The sequence below is a fragment of the Schistocerca americana genome, chromosome 1 (genome assembly GCF_021461395.2).
Source record: "Schistocerca americana isolate TAMUIC-IGC-003095 chromosome 1, iqSchAmer2.1, whole genome shotgun sequence".
Taxonomy (NCBI): Eukaryota; Metazoa; Arthropoda; class Insecta; order Orthoptera; family Acrididae; genus Schistocerca; species Schistocerca americana.
Window position 1 is genome coordinate 468,971,473 of NC_060119.1, and position 16,962 is coordinate 468,988,434.

Genomic DNA, 16,962 nt, shown 5'->3' on the forward strand with positions numbered 1-16,962 from the left:
ACATTTTTGCATCTGAACACTGTCAATGTCTTTGACATATTACGTTTTCTGTCATGGTCTGCTGTATGCTCAATTATGTTACTATAAACCAGTCATTATTTAGTGAGTATATGATGTAAATGCAAGACATTAATCTTTGTTCATCATTTTCAGAAAGGAATAACGTGTAAAGGAAATAAACTAAACAGAAATGGGAATTTCACCTACGGAATAAACGAAAGAAGATGCAAAAACCTTATGAGGAAGCGTAAATGGATCAGAATTAACAAGCATTAACAAGAATATACTATACACATCGTAGAATAGCAGTCTTAACTAATTTTTTCTTTCAGAATACAAGGCGATTGATGCAGGCTGTCAGACAGAACTACACATCTTAGTTTTAGTGATGAAATATGCTAGGGATAAGGAATAGTTATGTAATGAATAATGAAGTGATTTTTTGTAGATGATAATGAATGCTGATGAATAATGATGAATAATATGCTACTATGGATAATGAAGTTTTTCTTTACAGGTGATGATAATAATGGAGTTATGATAATATAAGTAATGAAGTGATGGATAATGAAGTTTTTTCTTTACAGATGAGGATATTGTTGAAGTTATGTATTTATGCTATGTAGCTACTTAAGTATTGGTTGCAGTTCGTTTTGACAGCAGGTGTTATATTGCAAAGTATAATGACGGAAGGTTTTGGAAAGGACAGCTATGGAACACATTTTTATATACATTTCACTACCTGTTAATTCGAAGTTCACTACTTTTCAGCATAAAACGCGCTTCTTCCTTCAGCTTAATAATCCATTTTTTAAATATATTTTTGCAGGAGAAATTATTTATAAAAATTAATGTGCTATAAGCAGTTGTTCATTAAATCTATGTCATCTATGAATGTGATTACATATACACCACTTGTTTCATAATCTTGCCACAGCTGACTTATGACGAATGACGTTACACATTTTCATTTACACCAACAACCCAGAAGCAAATTTTTCTCTCTTGCTTTCCCTTATAATTACCCAACGCAATGCATTGCTAACAAAAAAATGTGTTACCAGTCCCAAATAATGATACCAGTTTAAGAGAGTTCTGAGTAATGCTGATCAGCTATGAATAATATATCACTTGAAAAATGAATACTACTAATTACTGTATTTAAATGACCAATGATTATTTAATAATGCTTTGTAACTGGGAAAAGAATGCGATTATTTAATGCTTTGTAACTAGGAAAAGAATGCTACTAATTATGCTTTGTAACTAGAAAATGTATGCTATTCATTATGCTTTGTAACTGGAAAAGAATGCGATTATTTAATAATGCTTTGTAACTAGGAAAAGAAGGCTACTGATTATTACTATATTGAAATGACAAATGATTAATTAATAATGTTTTGTAACTGGAAAATGAATGCTACTAATTAATAATGCTTCGTAACTGAGAATTGATGACTGTATTTGGATGACCAATGATAAGAGTATCAACATTATTATTGACTACCTCCTGTTTTAAGTAATGACTTCCGATGATTTGTAATTAGAGAATCGGTGCAAATATTCAATGTAAAACAATTAATGAACATTTTTCTGTAATACTACAAACATGGTACAGAAATGTTCAATAACTGGGCTATGAATGCCGCAAACTACTAATGTAATTCCTAATGAAGACTAGTATGTGACTTAATGTCCTTAACCTTCTGACCTCACTACCCTGAATTACTGCAATATCCATTTGTCCCGTACATCCTCCTGATCATGGAGCACTATATTTGGTTTTTGCACTAATTCTACATTGGTGTGCCTTGTAAGAGCGTGGTGTTGACACGACATGCTGCCCACCACCGTGAGCGAAGGAGACGTTATTATGGTCCCACTGTTTGGTGTACCTAATGTACTGCCAAAATGAAAACATGGAATATTACTACGACATTTCAGTGTCTTGGCTGCGCTGATAAATACTTCTGGGAAAAGAACTTCAAATTGTCTCACTTGGTGTTGTACTTCTGTGGAAAGATATGGACTTTCAGTGCAGCTGCATGCAACCTAAAGTGCTACAACCATGATGCAATCCTTCCCTTTCTTATCCTAATTCTTGTAACAAAGTGAAAATCATTTTTTGCTAATATCATTTATAATCATGGCCTACACATTTTTTTTCGATTTGCTGAACTGTAGTACATGTGTATGTATGTCACTTATCAACATGATTTTTTGCCATTATGTTTATTTGTTGTGAAAATGCTAAAGAGTTTTTCAGTGCGTGTGCACTTATGTCATTTGTTTTGTACTCACATTTTGTCATTGTCTAATATGTTTTGTACTTGATGCGTGTGCACCATATTTCTTTCATGTTCTATACCTGTATATATGCTGTAATTGTAAAGTTAACTAGTTAAAAAAAATTTGTTGCTCATGGCAAGTCCAAATGACTCACCATCGCTGCCAAATTTTTGCCCCCCCCCCCCCCTCATCCCCAGTGGAGGGTTATAAAACACGTATGTATTCAGTAGCAGCGATGGCGAGGCATGACAGAATCTCTGACCAGAGAGTTATTTATCGTTGCTAGTCTGCGCTTGACCGCGCGTGAGTGCAGTTGTTGTACGTAGCGAGTCGCGAGAGCATGTAGTTCAGTGAGTGCTAGTAGCGCGGGAGAGACAGTCGGAGTTGTGTGTGAGGAGTCGGTGGGCGTCGACATGGGTGTCTGGTCAAGGTTCAGGACGAGGTATATTTTTTAAATAAGGTAATGAAGCAGCATTGCGCACATCTGATAATGTAACGTATGTTAACTGTAATTAATTTGTTCAAGACTTGCCCCAATAATAATTTTGTTCTCAAAGGAATCTTTTTAAGAAAATAATCATTACAATTGAAACAATATTTCCTTTGCTTTTCCTCCCAGAATCAATTTTATCAGGTTGATTATTGCACAGGGCCTAAGGTCAGCGCAGATGACCTTGTAAAATTTATCAGGTTGATCTTAACGTTAATTTTGTGGGGACTTAACAGTTTAGCACGATTTTCATTATCATTTAAATATTTTCTTTCATTTTTGCGGGAAGCTAACATTTGGGTCTATTTGCATTTTTATTCAATTCATATCATTTAAAAATAATTACGGGGAGGTTACACTTACCACGATGAATATTCATATTTAAATAAATTTATTCTTTCATTTTTGTGGGGAGGTTACAATTCATGTGCATCCAACCACATAGTCTACAGATGCAGTGCACTTGCCCTGTTTTCTGTATGGCTGTGTTGTCTGTGCATGTGTAGCAGCCGGCCGAGGTGGTCAAGCGGTTCTAGGCGCTTCAGTCCGGAACCGCGCGACTGCTATGGTCGCAGGTTCGAATCCTGCCTCGGGCATGGATGTGTGTGATGTTTTTAGGTTAGTTAGGTTTAAGTCGTTCTAAGTTCTAGGGGACTGATGACCTCAGATGTTAAGTCCCATAGTGCTCAAAGCCATTTGAACCGTGTGTAGCAGATCACTGAGAAGCTGAAGAAACTAAAACTTGCACCATACGACATTCTGGTCAGTTTTGATGTTGGTTCTTTACTTACGTAAATGCCACTCAGTGACTCTCTGGAGAACGTCGGTTCCATTTTCCCGCAAGACGTCACCAAACTCTTTCATGTACGTCTCACCACTAGCTGTTTTTCAAGGAATGGTGCCTTCTACGAACAGCTGGACGGCGTCGCCATTCTCTTAGTCCAGTGGTGGCCAACTTCTCCGTGGAACATTTCGAAACACAGGCACTGGACTTGGCACCTTGTAAACTTTAGGCTGGTACAGATACATGGACGATACCTTTGTTGAATGGAGCCGTAGTGAGGAACGGCTCAGTGACTTCCTAGGACACTTGAACAGCTTCCATGCCACATAAAAATTACCATGGAAATAGAAAATGACAAACACGTACCGTTTCTACATGTGCTGGTCACAAGGGATGGTGGAAACCTGGGACACAGAATGTATTGAAAACCGACACACATGGACTGATACCTGCACAAACTGTCAAATCACAACCGGAGCCAGAAAAGAGACCTGATTAACACGCTCGTAACGCGAGCAAGACGAATATGTGAGCCACAGCACGTCAGACGCGAAATGCAACACCTGGAATGTGTTCTGAGGAGCAATTGGTACTCCCCAAGATATATTAGAAGTACAACAAATTCAAGCACTCGGCGAAGTGACACATCAGAAAAAGAAATGTCGGTAGTGCCTTTCTGCCACACATTCCCAGAGTGACGGACAGGATCGGCCGTATATTGCGCAAACACGGCGTAAAGACTACTTACAGACCGACAAACAAGTGTCTCAGATCGGTAAACGAGAAATGGGACCCACTTGCAATGTCCGAAATACACGGCATGCCATGAACAAGCGGAAAAGTTTTTGTTGGAATGACTGGACAATCAATTAACAACAGGATCGCAGAACATAAGCGACGTTGCAGATTGGGGCAGGTGGAAAAAACGGCCGTGGCAGAGCATGCGCTGTGTAAGACCAACAACATAGTAAAATTCGCCGACTCAGAAGTTCTGACTGTAGAAAAGAGCTATCACACCCACTTGTTCAGAGAAGTTGTAGAAGTACGCAAACACGAGAACAGCTTCAACAAGAAAGAAGAAAGCCTCCAGGTAAACGGATCCTGGCTTGCCGTGCTGCAGCGAACGACCGTTGCAGATAGCGAGAGGAGAACGGCACCGGAAATGACTGCAGAGAAGCCCTAGGGCGCTAGTACTCCAGGTACATATACTCTGCGGCCGTGAGCTCGGCTCCAGTCCATCACCAGCAGTGCAGGCTGAAGCTTTGACAATACCAGCCACTCATGCTGGCGAAACGTCAGAAAAATCATTAGACAAATGTCGGACGAAGAACCGGAGACAGAAGCCAACAGGCAGTTAATAAAAAAAAGATACTCGCCGTAAAGTGACTCTCCTGATCAATTTAATTAATTAGCCTATCAGTTTGATATCAATGACATGCTGCCTGATGGGGTGGGACGATGGCTCGGGCACCACAGATATGATTCTTGACTTGGAGCGGTAATCAGGCGTTTCTTGTTCGTTGTGGTGATATGTTTTAATGATATTTCAGTCTCCCACTTGCACAGGGAGAGACGACCATCGTAATAAAATCAGATGTATTTCCGAATTTATAAAGTCCTACACAGTGTAAATCTCATACTTACAACTTCTATGTGCTGTTACCTTAAGAAAATTCGATGTGGCGAGCCATCCGGTTATCTAAGGAAGTTCGAAAGTGAGGAGCGCCATGTGACAGAGGTAGATCTTAGCACTCCGTCATGAGCCAAAACTGAATTTAATATTCTAGTCCTATGACGCATGATGTGACAGATAAGAACAGATTTGTGTCTCCTTGATGAGATAATATATGGAGGATTACAGGATTTTCACAACAAGTAATGGTACTTTAGCAATTTTGAAAAGCATGTATGCCTCGGTTTCTTCTGTCTTCGAAAATAGTTTGTATAAAAGGGAGAAATCAATAATTCGTGTGATAAATTCGAAGTGTACGATCAACAACAATGCTGCCTCGGACTGGGTAAAGTGGATTTTTTTTTTTTTTTAACTGGGGAATCTATGTTGGGGTGGAATTGGTTAGGACAACTGTATAATCCAAGCTGCAGCGCCACGCGAGGTAGCCGCGCGGTCTAACCTTGTCACTGTCTGTGCGGCTCCCCACGTCGGAGGTTCGAGTCCTCCCTCGGGCATGGGTGTGTGTGTGTTAGATTAAGTGGTGTGTAGGCTTGGGAACGGATGACCTCAGCAGTTTGATCCCATAAGACCTTACCACAAATTTCCACGCTGCAGCTCCTCGTTTTGCAGTGCACTGTGGCTAGCTGCGTCGGCGGTCACAAGGAGTTGGCATGCGGAAGTAACAAATTAGCTCAGCCTGTGACGGGCTGTTAGGTACAAGGAGTGCGCCTACCTCTCTGTTCTCGTCCATCGTAGTGGGGGCTGGCAAAGTGACCAGTATGCTGGGTGAATGGCGCTAGAAGCGGTGTGAGAAGTTGTGTGAGAGAAAACCCAAAATGACGCGTGTTTGCGCTGGAAATATTGATAACTTTCAAAATCCTACTAATTCATTCATGCCTGGATGCCCTCTGTGGCCGGGAGTGGCGCATTCTGGCATATACACGCTTACTTTACTGCGACTGCTGCCGCGGCGGTAGTTTTCATTGACCTCTAAGCATTACTGCTGGTGGCGTATTAGAGGATTGGCGTTGTGTGTATGTGGAGCTTGGAACATGAACATGTGGGGTGTGTTTCATCGATCTCTGACATCTAGACCTGACAACTTATTACTACGGTTTGGATCGTTGTTTAAGTGTGTCGTGTTTGGTGTATCGCAGTGGACTCTGTCTTGTCTATATTACCACTCAGTATATCATTCCTCTTCTTCCTCCTTCCGAATACAGCGGGGAGAAACAATTTATGAATTCTATAGTGCTTTAAAAACCCAATCACGACGTCTGATTCGCGACTGATAGCCATCTCTGGCATCAAGCCATGCCAACTTATTACTACAGACTGGATCGCAGATTAAGTGGGTCGTGTTTAGTGCTCCTCAAAACACTGCAGTGGAGTCTGTCTTGCACAGGTATTTATTGTTGTTTTGTCTATCCAATCACCCGCTAAGCCCTTCCTCCTCCTTCCGAATGTAGCGGAGGGAACACCTTAGGGGTTATATAGAGCTTTGATAACCCAATTAAAACATCAAATTCCCGATGGTCAATTTGTTATTCTGATAGTGGTATAGCAAGCATACACACCAGTCCAACCACTCCACACATTGTTTAATGACATAGCACGCAGCTGAGCTGAAATTTGAAGTTTTCAGCTACCTGCAACGTAATCGACTTCTTATCAAATGACCCATCTGTGTCAGTATCCACTGATAGGAGGCAAGGGGAAACAAATCCAGTGGGATTCGGAACCTGGATGGTTGCAGGATCGGATCCCGTCAAATATTCCAATCCTAGTATCCACCAATAGAAAGCAAGAAGAAACTGTCCCACACTAACGGGTATCGATTTAATTAGTTTGCCAGTCAATCTGATAGAATGAAGGGAAATTTTTCAAGACATCCACAGCTGCAAGTTTACCAGGTGAACACTGCTTTGTTTGTGGTTCGGTTACAGCGCGAGCGAAGGTGCGTGCAGGCCTGGCTGCTTAAGAGAGAGAGCATTTGTTTCGACAGGAATGTCTCAGGTTTCAGTATTAAAGGGTTGCCGCCATCTGACACTTACGTTGAAGAATTTGCGCGGTACTTTACGGGGCTATGTAGCCACCGACAGCCGACTGTGGTGCGGGGAGCCTGTTGGCTGTTCCAAATTCCCTCCTGCGCGCCCCAACTTCGGGCAGCCTGCACGTGTGGCGAGATGTGAGGAAGTTTTTCAGATACGTTTAAGCGGTCTGTAACTGTGTAATTATGTCTTTCCTTATGTGATTGGGATGAAAAAGCATTGCAATTGTTTAAATATTCCACTCACTGCAATCGATTTCCTGACAAATTCTTTAAATAAACTATATCGTTTAATCCTGAAAGTTGTTTAAACAAACCTTATTCGTACAGCGCAATCTATTGCCCTACTAATTCTTTAGATAAATGAATAAACTATATTTCCAACACTCCCTTGTATCTCATAAATAGTTTAAATAAACAATATTCCACAAATTTTCTAAATTGTTTAAACAATATTCCATATACTGCAATCGATTTCTCACTAACTTCTTTAAATAAATAAGTAAACTATATTCCATAAATTGCTGTGCATCCCATAAGTTGTTTAAACATACAATATTCTACATAATGGCAAAATTGTTCAAACAGTATTCCATGCACTGCAATCGATTTCCCGCCAAATGACCAATCAACTGAGTCTTTTTCCCGCCAATTTCCAGATGAGGGAGGGAGTGGGAGGGCTGGGGGGTTTCCCAGAGGTGGATGGTTAATTAATTGATCGATTTAATCAATTAGTGAGTCAAACTGATATCAAAAGTGTACATGTATCTGCAAGGGGAGTTCCCAGAGGGCTGGGGGAGGAGGACAGGTAGGGGGAGGAGGAGGGAGAGGTGGAGGTCGAGGGGTTGAGATTTTTGGCAAATCACTTAACTGAACAGTAGGTTAAGGACCTGACATTCAAAAGGACGGATTATTTATAGGAGGTCACAATCCACTTAACAGAACAACAGGTTAAGGACTTGCCAATTAAAACAGAACAATAGGTTTTCCCATGAATATATATTAGCCCCCTGATGTAGTCAACACGCACTAACAAAGTGCGCTACAACGAAATTTGTCCCACTACTCGTGTGGTTGTATATGACTGCTAAATATGGAGCTATTGTACCAGAATACTCTGAAAGGAACCTAACAGATGTACAGTCTAGACCGGCGTGTTAAGTAATTTAAGCTGCTTCGCTACACTGGGGATATCTATGTCTAAGTTAATCTTGTTAGCAGTTGTTCTTGATTCGAATTCTGGAACATTTACTTTGTCTTCTTTGGCGAAAGGATTTTGGAAAACCACATTTAGTAACTCTGCTTTAGTGGCACTGTCATCAGTAACATTACCATTGCTGTTGCACAGTGAAGATGTTGATAGCATCTTCCCACTGGTGTACTTTACATACAACCAGGATCTCTTTGGGTTTTCTGCCATGTTTCGAGACAGAAATTTATGGTCAGTTCTGCCTCCATTTTGCAAGCAAGACAGGCAGTCTTTACCACTTCAGCTACCTGCTAAAAACAGAGAGAATCTCTTCTAAGAAACACATCATTACTACTGACATGAACCACCACCTGCCGTTGCCTGCACCCTGCGCTCCTCGTGGCATCCAGAAGCACCCATTAAACATCTGGAATGTCTCCTCCCAGTATATGCACAGAGTACACACTGGATTCCTTCCCCTCCTTGGCAGCCATACATCTAAGGGGCTTCATTATGCACCTAACTACCAGTAATCCCACACTCTGTCACTGCCCAGATCTTGCAAGCTGAAAGGTTTCCCCTGAAACAGAAAAAGCAACTGCATCTGGCTCAAGATGTTTGTCATATACTGATATAGCCCAAAACATGTTCATCAGATAAACAAAAGAGGCTCTCTGATTGGTCCCCCAGAAAATCTTTTGGCGTCTGCTACACGTTCTGACGATATACTACATAACTATGGGTGAGTGGTCAACCTCAGTGTGGGCACTACCAGGAGCGCTCACAATAGTGGACCAATTTGGGGACATGTAAGATGTGCTAGACATCACTTGGATCCCCATGTCTAGCCCCCCACAGTGATGCCCATTGCCAACAGCCTCAAGCTATGTGACCAACCAGCTGTCTGGAGGACCACAGCAATCACAGTTCCTATGCATACTCAAGAGAGCGGAAATGTGCTCTACACAATAATAAAAACACGGAACTGTGCCTGATAAATACGCTGACATGCACAAAATTTGGGAGCTTAGGAGTCCCCAAACATTTTGGCCAAAGGGCACTCTGGCTCTTCCACTGAGACCCAAGGGCCAAGGCATAACTATAATTTCCTTGAGGTTGTAATCCCAGTATTGCTGTCAACTTTAACACTAACGTCTGCTACTGCTATACCATAACCTCAAAGCTGGAGGCAGTTTGTAAAATGGAACTATTTTTTTAGAGTAACTATGGTATAAAGCAACAGAGCAGTGTTACCCTCTGAGAAGAATTTTGTTATATTGACCGTGATATACCTAACAGAGGTGGTGTATAGGAAGCGAAAGTCAGAAATACGTAAATATTTAAACAGTAATAAATGATATTTAACCTATCCACACTGTTTAAAGGATAAAGAAAACGGTCGCCAGCCTAATTAGGCAAGAGAATAATTAACATTCTTGTTCAAGAAAATAGTTATTAGTAACTTTAACGGACAGACACATCCTATACTTTACCACACGCAAGTGCAATGAACTCTGACACCTGGATATGTCAACGTTAAGGTTGGAACTAACAGCTAGAGCAGCACAAACTATTTGCAAAATATAACAGATAACGGAACACACTATTATTTTCAGGGCTTATTCAAAACGAATATGTTTTATAACATTACTATTAATATTCACTGCGGACTCATAAATTGGACATAAGTTAAGTACTATTTTTCAAACACTTTCCTAGTTGACATAAAATTATAAATGTAGTTCACTGCAAAATTATGAACTGGTCACAGGTTAAGTCTCTCTCAGCTAAATATTTTTCTGTTGAGAATGAAAGTTAAATGTACTTCACTAACAAATTACTTCTCACTGTCTTTTGAATAAAGAAGTTATTGTTTTCATAAATGGTGGCTTTCCCATTACTTGTTACCTAACATTAGCACAATAGACAAACTGTGGATCCTGTTATACTATTAATATGTACTTCCAATACACAAGAGAGACAAACACTTAGCAAACATGAATATATAACTCTCCACTATTGCAGTTTTCCACTTTTACTACAGTGAAACAATATGTTGACAAATTTGAACAATATGTTGACAAATTTGCAAGAAGCTGACTCACCTTTAAATATTTACTATAGGCAGCAGTATGGTCATTAACTAAGCAAAACTTTATAAGCCTCAGTTTTAAGAACTTCTAATCTTTAAAAGAAACAGCAAATTGTCTTTATTACCACAGTCTTCTACTTTCAAGTAAATGATTACATAGGTGACTTTGGAACTTCACAAAACTACATTTACTACCTCCCACAGTTTCACTAAAACCACAGTAAATCTGAATATTCCCTTCTTACCAAAGTTCAAACAACATTATTTAATTAACTATTTGGCTTTGGAGCTTTCATTTTTTCCACAAACTAGGACACTCGGTAATCATAGTTCAAATGGAGAGGAATCTGAGAGGTGTTGTGATAGGGAAAAAATCAAGGTAGGTACATAAATTCAGTTATAAGTTACCTTATATTTGTTTACACTAAAACATCCAATAAGCTGACCCTTCACTGTACATTATTATAGTATTCCGTTACAGTGATTAAGCAATGTGGTGGCAACTGCATGTTGGTTGGTGGATTTGCAGGCACAATTGCTGGACTCTGTCCCTTCTTGGTGGCGATGATAGATACCAATTCCAGAATAGTTCCAGCTATTTATCCATCCATCCGAGGCATCGGTAAGTGGCAGGAAAAACCTGTCTCGGAACCAGCACAATATACAACTTTTACATGGCCCAGTGCACAGTTTGGTAGCTCGTCCCCAACTGACTCTTGTTCCACCTTTTCTACCTAAGCCAACGACAATTTGCGCGTGCTACTCAGTTCCGTTCCCGAGGGGAACTACCACACCTTTTACATACAAATAACTTAAGAACCCTAAGTGAAGGTCAGCAGTTTACAAAACAGAGAACAAACATTTTAAATAAAACAGAACCTTTGCACATATTGGCATTTCTACAAAAAATTATTCACACAGAAATTACAATTATATGCAGTAAGTTTTGTTCCCTCCAAATGGGACAAAGAATTTAAATGATAGATACACTACATAGCATAGAATCAAACCATGACATTAAATTTTTTTTTTTTTTTTTTTTTTTTTACAAAGAAAGGAGTATACAATTTTGTGTTATCGACTCAATCAAATAACATTTACAGAAGCTCAATGATGTAACCTTAAATTAAACAAAAGCAAAATAAATCAGTAGAGTATTAGAGTTATGGTGTTACAAACTCCTCGGGACACATCAGAAGTTTTTATGACGCTTACCACTATATTGCTCCCCATGAACCATTGACCTTGTCATTGGTGGGGAGGCTTGCGTGCCTCAGCGATACAGATGGCCGTACCATAGGTGCAACCACAACGGAGGGCCAAACAAACATGTGGCTCCTGAAGAGGGGAAGCAGACTTTTCAGTACTTGCAGGGGCAACAGTCTGGATGATTGACTGATCTGGCCTTGTAACACTAACCAAAACGACCTTGCTGTGCTGATTCTGCGAACGACTGAAAGCAAGGGGCAACTACAGCTGTAATTTTTCCCGAGGGCATGCAGCTTTACTATATGGTTAAATGATGATGGCGTCCTCTTGGGTAAAATATTCCGGAGGTAAAATAGTCCCCCATTCGGATCTCCAGGCGGGGACTACTCAAGAGGACGTCGTTATCAGGAGAAAGATAACTGGCGTTCTACGGATCGGAGCGTGGAATGTCAGATCCCTTAATCGGGCAGGTAGGTTACAAAATTTAAAAAGGGAAATCGATAGGTTAAAGTTAGATACAGTGGGAATTAGTGAAGTTCGGTGGCAGGAGGAACGAGACTTTTGGGCAGGTGAATACAGGGTTATAAATACAAAATCAAATAGGGGTAATGCAGGAGTAGGTTCAATAATGAATAAAAAAATAGGAGTGCGGGTAAGCTACTACAAACAGCATAGTGAACGCATTATTGTGGCCAAGATAGACACGAAGCCCACACGTACTACAGTAGTACAAGTTTATATGCCAACTAGCTCTGCAGATGATGAAGAAATTGAAGAAATGTATAATAAGATAAAAGAAATTATTCAGGTAGTGAAGTGAGACGAAAATTTAATAGTGATGGGTGGCTGGAATTCGAGAGTAGAAAAAGGGAGAGAAGGAAACATAGTAGGTGAATATGGATTGGGGCTAAGAAATGAAAGAGGAAGCCGTCTGGTAGAATTTTGCAAAGAGCATAACTTAGTCGTAGCTAACACTTGGTACAAGAACCATAAAAGAAGGTTGTACACATGGAAGAATCCTGGAGATTCTAGAAGGTCTCATATATATTATATAATGGTAAGACAGAGATTTAGGAACCAGGTTAAATTGTAAGACATTCCCAGGGGCAGATGTGGTCTCTGACCACAATCTATTGGTTATGAACTGTAGATTAAAACTGAAGAAACTGCAAAAAGGTGGGAATTTAAGGAGATGGGACCTGGATAAACTGACTAAACCAGAGGTTGTACAGAGTTTCGGGGAGAGCATAAGGAAACAATTGTCACGAATGGGAGAAAGAAATACAGTAGAAGAACAACGGGTAGCTCTGAGGGATGAAGTAGTGAAGGCAGCAGAGGAGCAAGTAGGTAAAAAGACGAGGGCTAGTAGAAATCCTTGGGTAACAGAAGAAATATTGAATTTAATTGATGAAAGGAGAAAATGTAAAAATGCATTAAATGAAGCAGGCAAAAAGGAATACAAACGTCTCAAAAATGAGATCGACAGGAAGTGCAAAATGGCTAAGCAGGGATGGCTAGAGGACAAATGTAAGGCTGTAGAGGCTTATCTCACTAGGGGTAAGATAAACACTGCCTCCAGGAAAATTAAAGAGACCTTTGGAGAAAAGAGAACCACTTGTATGAATATCAAGAACTCAGATGGAAACCCAGTTCTAAGCAAAGAAGGGAAAGCAGAAAGGTGGAAGGCGAATATAGAGGGTCTATACAAGGGCGATGTACTTGAGGACAATATTATGGAAATGGAAGAGGATGCAGATGAAAATGAAGTGGGAGATACGATACTGCGTGAAGAGTTTGACACAGCACTGAAAGACCTAAGTCGAAACAAGGCCCCGGGAGTGGACAACATTCCATTAGAACCACTGACGGCCTTAGGAGAGCCACGCCTGACAAAATTCTACCATCTGGTGAACAAAATGTATGAGACAGGCGAAATACCCTCAGACTTCAAGAAGAATATAATAATTCCAATCCCAAAGAAAGCAGGTGTTGACAGATGTGAAAATTACCGAACTATCAGTTTAATAAGTCACAGCTGCAAAATATTAACGCGAATTCTTCACAGACGAATGTAAAAACTGGTAGAAGCCGACCTCGGGGAAGATCAGTTTGGATTCCGTAGAAATATTGGAACACGTGAGGCAATACTGACTCTACGACTTATCTTAGAAGATAGATTAAGGAAAGGCAAACCTACATTTCTAGCATTTGTAGACTTAGAGAAAGCTTTTGACAATGTTGACTGGAATACTCTCTTTCAAATTCTAAAATTGTCAGGGGTACAATACAGGGAGCGAAAGGCTATTTACAATTTGTACAGAAACCAGATGGCAGTTGTAAGAGTGGAGGGGCATGAAAGGGAAGCAGTGGTTGGGAACGGAATGAGACAGGGTTGTAGCCTCTCCCCAATGTCATTCAATCTGTATATTGAGCAAGCAGTAAAGGAAACAAAAGAAAAATTCGGAGTAGGTATTAAAATCCATGGAGAAGAAATAAAAACTTTGAGGTTCGCCGATGACATTGTAATTCTGTCAGAGACAGCAAAGAACTTGGAAGAGCAGTTGAACGGAATGACAGTGTCTTGAAAGGAGGATATAAGATGAACATTAACAAAAGCAAAACGAGGGTAATGGAATGTAGTCTAAGTAAGTCCGGTGATACTGAGGGAATTAGATTAGGAAATGAGACACTTAAAGTACTAAATGTGTTTTGATATTTGGGGAACAAAATAACTGATGATGGTCGAAGTAGAGAGGATATAAAATGTAGACTGGCAATGGCAAGGAAAGCGTTTCTGAAGAAGAGAAATTTGTTAACATCGAGTATAGATTTAAGTGTCAGGAAGTCGTTTCTGAAAGTATTTGTATGGAGTGTAGCTATATGTGGAAGTGAAACATGGACGATAAATAGTTTGGACAAAAAGAGAATAGAAGCTTTCGAAATGTGGTACTGCAGAAGAATGCTGAAGATTAGATGGGTAGATCACATAACTAATGAGGCGGTACTGAATAGAATTGGGGAGACAAGGAGTTTGTGGCACAACTTGACAAGAAGAAGGGACCGCTTGGTAGGACATGTTCTGAGGCATGAAGGGATCACAAATTTATCGTTGGAGGGCAGCGTGGAGGGTAAAAATCGTAGAGGGAGACCAAGAGATGAATACACTCAGCAGATTCAGAAGGATGTAGGTTGCAGTAAGTACTGAGAGATGATGAAGCTTGCACAGGATAGAGTAGCATGGAGAGCTGCATCAAACCAGTCTCAGGACTGAAGACCACAACAACAACAACAACAACAACCACTATTGCCAGTCTTTACGAACTGACACTTGATGGCACTGTAGTAGTCATTACGCAGTGAACTTCTTGTTGTTGACCTTGAGCTGAGACCTTAATTTCATTTCATATACACTGCTACAAATAAATACCATTCGTGAAGGTCTTTGTTACGCGCTTTCACGAAACCTTGTTACTTTCGTGTGTCATTAACATCACAGCAAGTGGTCAGAACACAGATCAAGTTGCATATGATATCAGTACTACGTGATATTTTCCAACCGCAACGTTCCTGGCCAAGCGGCGGCAATAGTGGTTACCTGTTCGTTCCCCGCGGTTACCATTGGCATAGCTCAAGAAAGGGTTGGCAGACTAAAGTTCATCAAACCAACGTTCTGTAGTGTTGAATTACGCGCAGATTTTCGTTTTAGGACTAGATGGTGAATGGGGTATCTGTGTCATAAGGAGTAGGGTGGACTTCACTCAGCAATTTCTGTTGGCACTTATGTGCAATAGTCCTGGACATTTCATTGCTGCTACAATAGCCGACGCACGTGCTGCACTTTACGTATAGTTAAGACTACTTCCGACAATGCTAAATGCGTGTAGGGGCGTCTACCGAAGAGTAGAGTAGTTAAGTGCAGTAGGTCACCACCATTTGTAGGTAGCGGCAACATGTGCGATCTGGAAGGCAAAGTATAGTGGACTAGTGTGTTTTGTGACTACAGTCTCTTAGTGAAGGCACAGTGTTTTGTAGGTAGCGGCAACATGTGCGATCTGAAAGGCAAAATATGGTGGACTAGTGTGTTTTGTGACTACAGTCTCTTAGTGAAGGTACCGTGTTTTTATCAGCGAGCATTTGATATAATTACCTTAAAGATAACTCCAGTGCAATTCTTTACTCAGAACCCTTGCTTTCCATACTGTTAGCTGGTACCATTTTGATTTGCAGTTACATCCCTCTTGTGTAGATTTAATTAAATATAGAAAAAAAAACGAAGATATATACGGAGTGCAGTAAGAGAAGTGCAGTAAGTTTAAAGAGCAATTGGGACATCAGTTTTTGTAACGGAGCCAAGTAATAAGGCAATGATTCTAACCTGCAATGAAACAAGATCAGTACTCAGAGAATACAATATAAAATGTCATTACGAGACTAAACGTTCTCACAGTCATCCCAAATTTACGGGAAGCCAACGGTTAGAATGATATGCGTCTTGCAACGCGGTTTGAAATATCAGCAAATGATGTTTAAGAAAATAAATGCAGAACAAGAAGCATCAACATGTGCTAGCCTCACTGCACAGCCACACAAGAAGAAATTTTTAAGGGAGTAGAAAATTCTGTTCAGGAAAAACATTTTCAGCTGAAAAACCTAACGTGTATCACAAATGATGGTGACAAAAACGCAAGGAAAAGATAAATATGTCGCTCTCGTGGCAAAGGCAGTAGAAAATGACAGTGGATCAAAACCATTACGTACTTTGCATCATTCACCAACAGTCTTTCTGCGGAAAATGCTTGCTTATGGCAGAAGTTTTAACGCCAGTGATGTCAGCTCTTATTTATATAAGATCACATACTCTTAATCATTCGCGAATTTATTGAAGGGACAGAAGAAAACGACTTACTACGTATATTACAGAGCAGTACACTAGCTTAGCTGCGGAAAACCTCTGACGCGATTATTTGAGCTCCATACAACAATCAAAATTTCTTCAATGAAAAGAGTTGTACTCTGGCCGAGTTACAAGACAGTGGGGGTTATGGGAGTTATCAGTTTATGAAGATGCACTGAAGAGCCAAAAAAACTAGTCCACCTGCCTAAGATCGTGTGGGCCCTTGCGAACACGCAGAAGTGCCGCAGCAGACGTGACATGGACTCGACTAATGTCGGAAGTAGCGCTTGAGG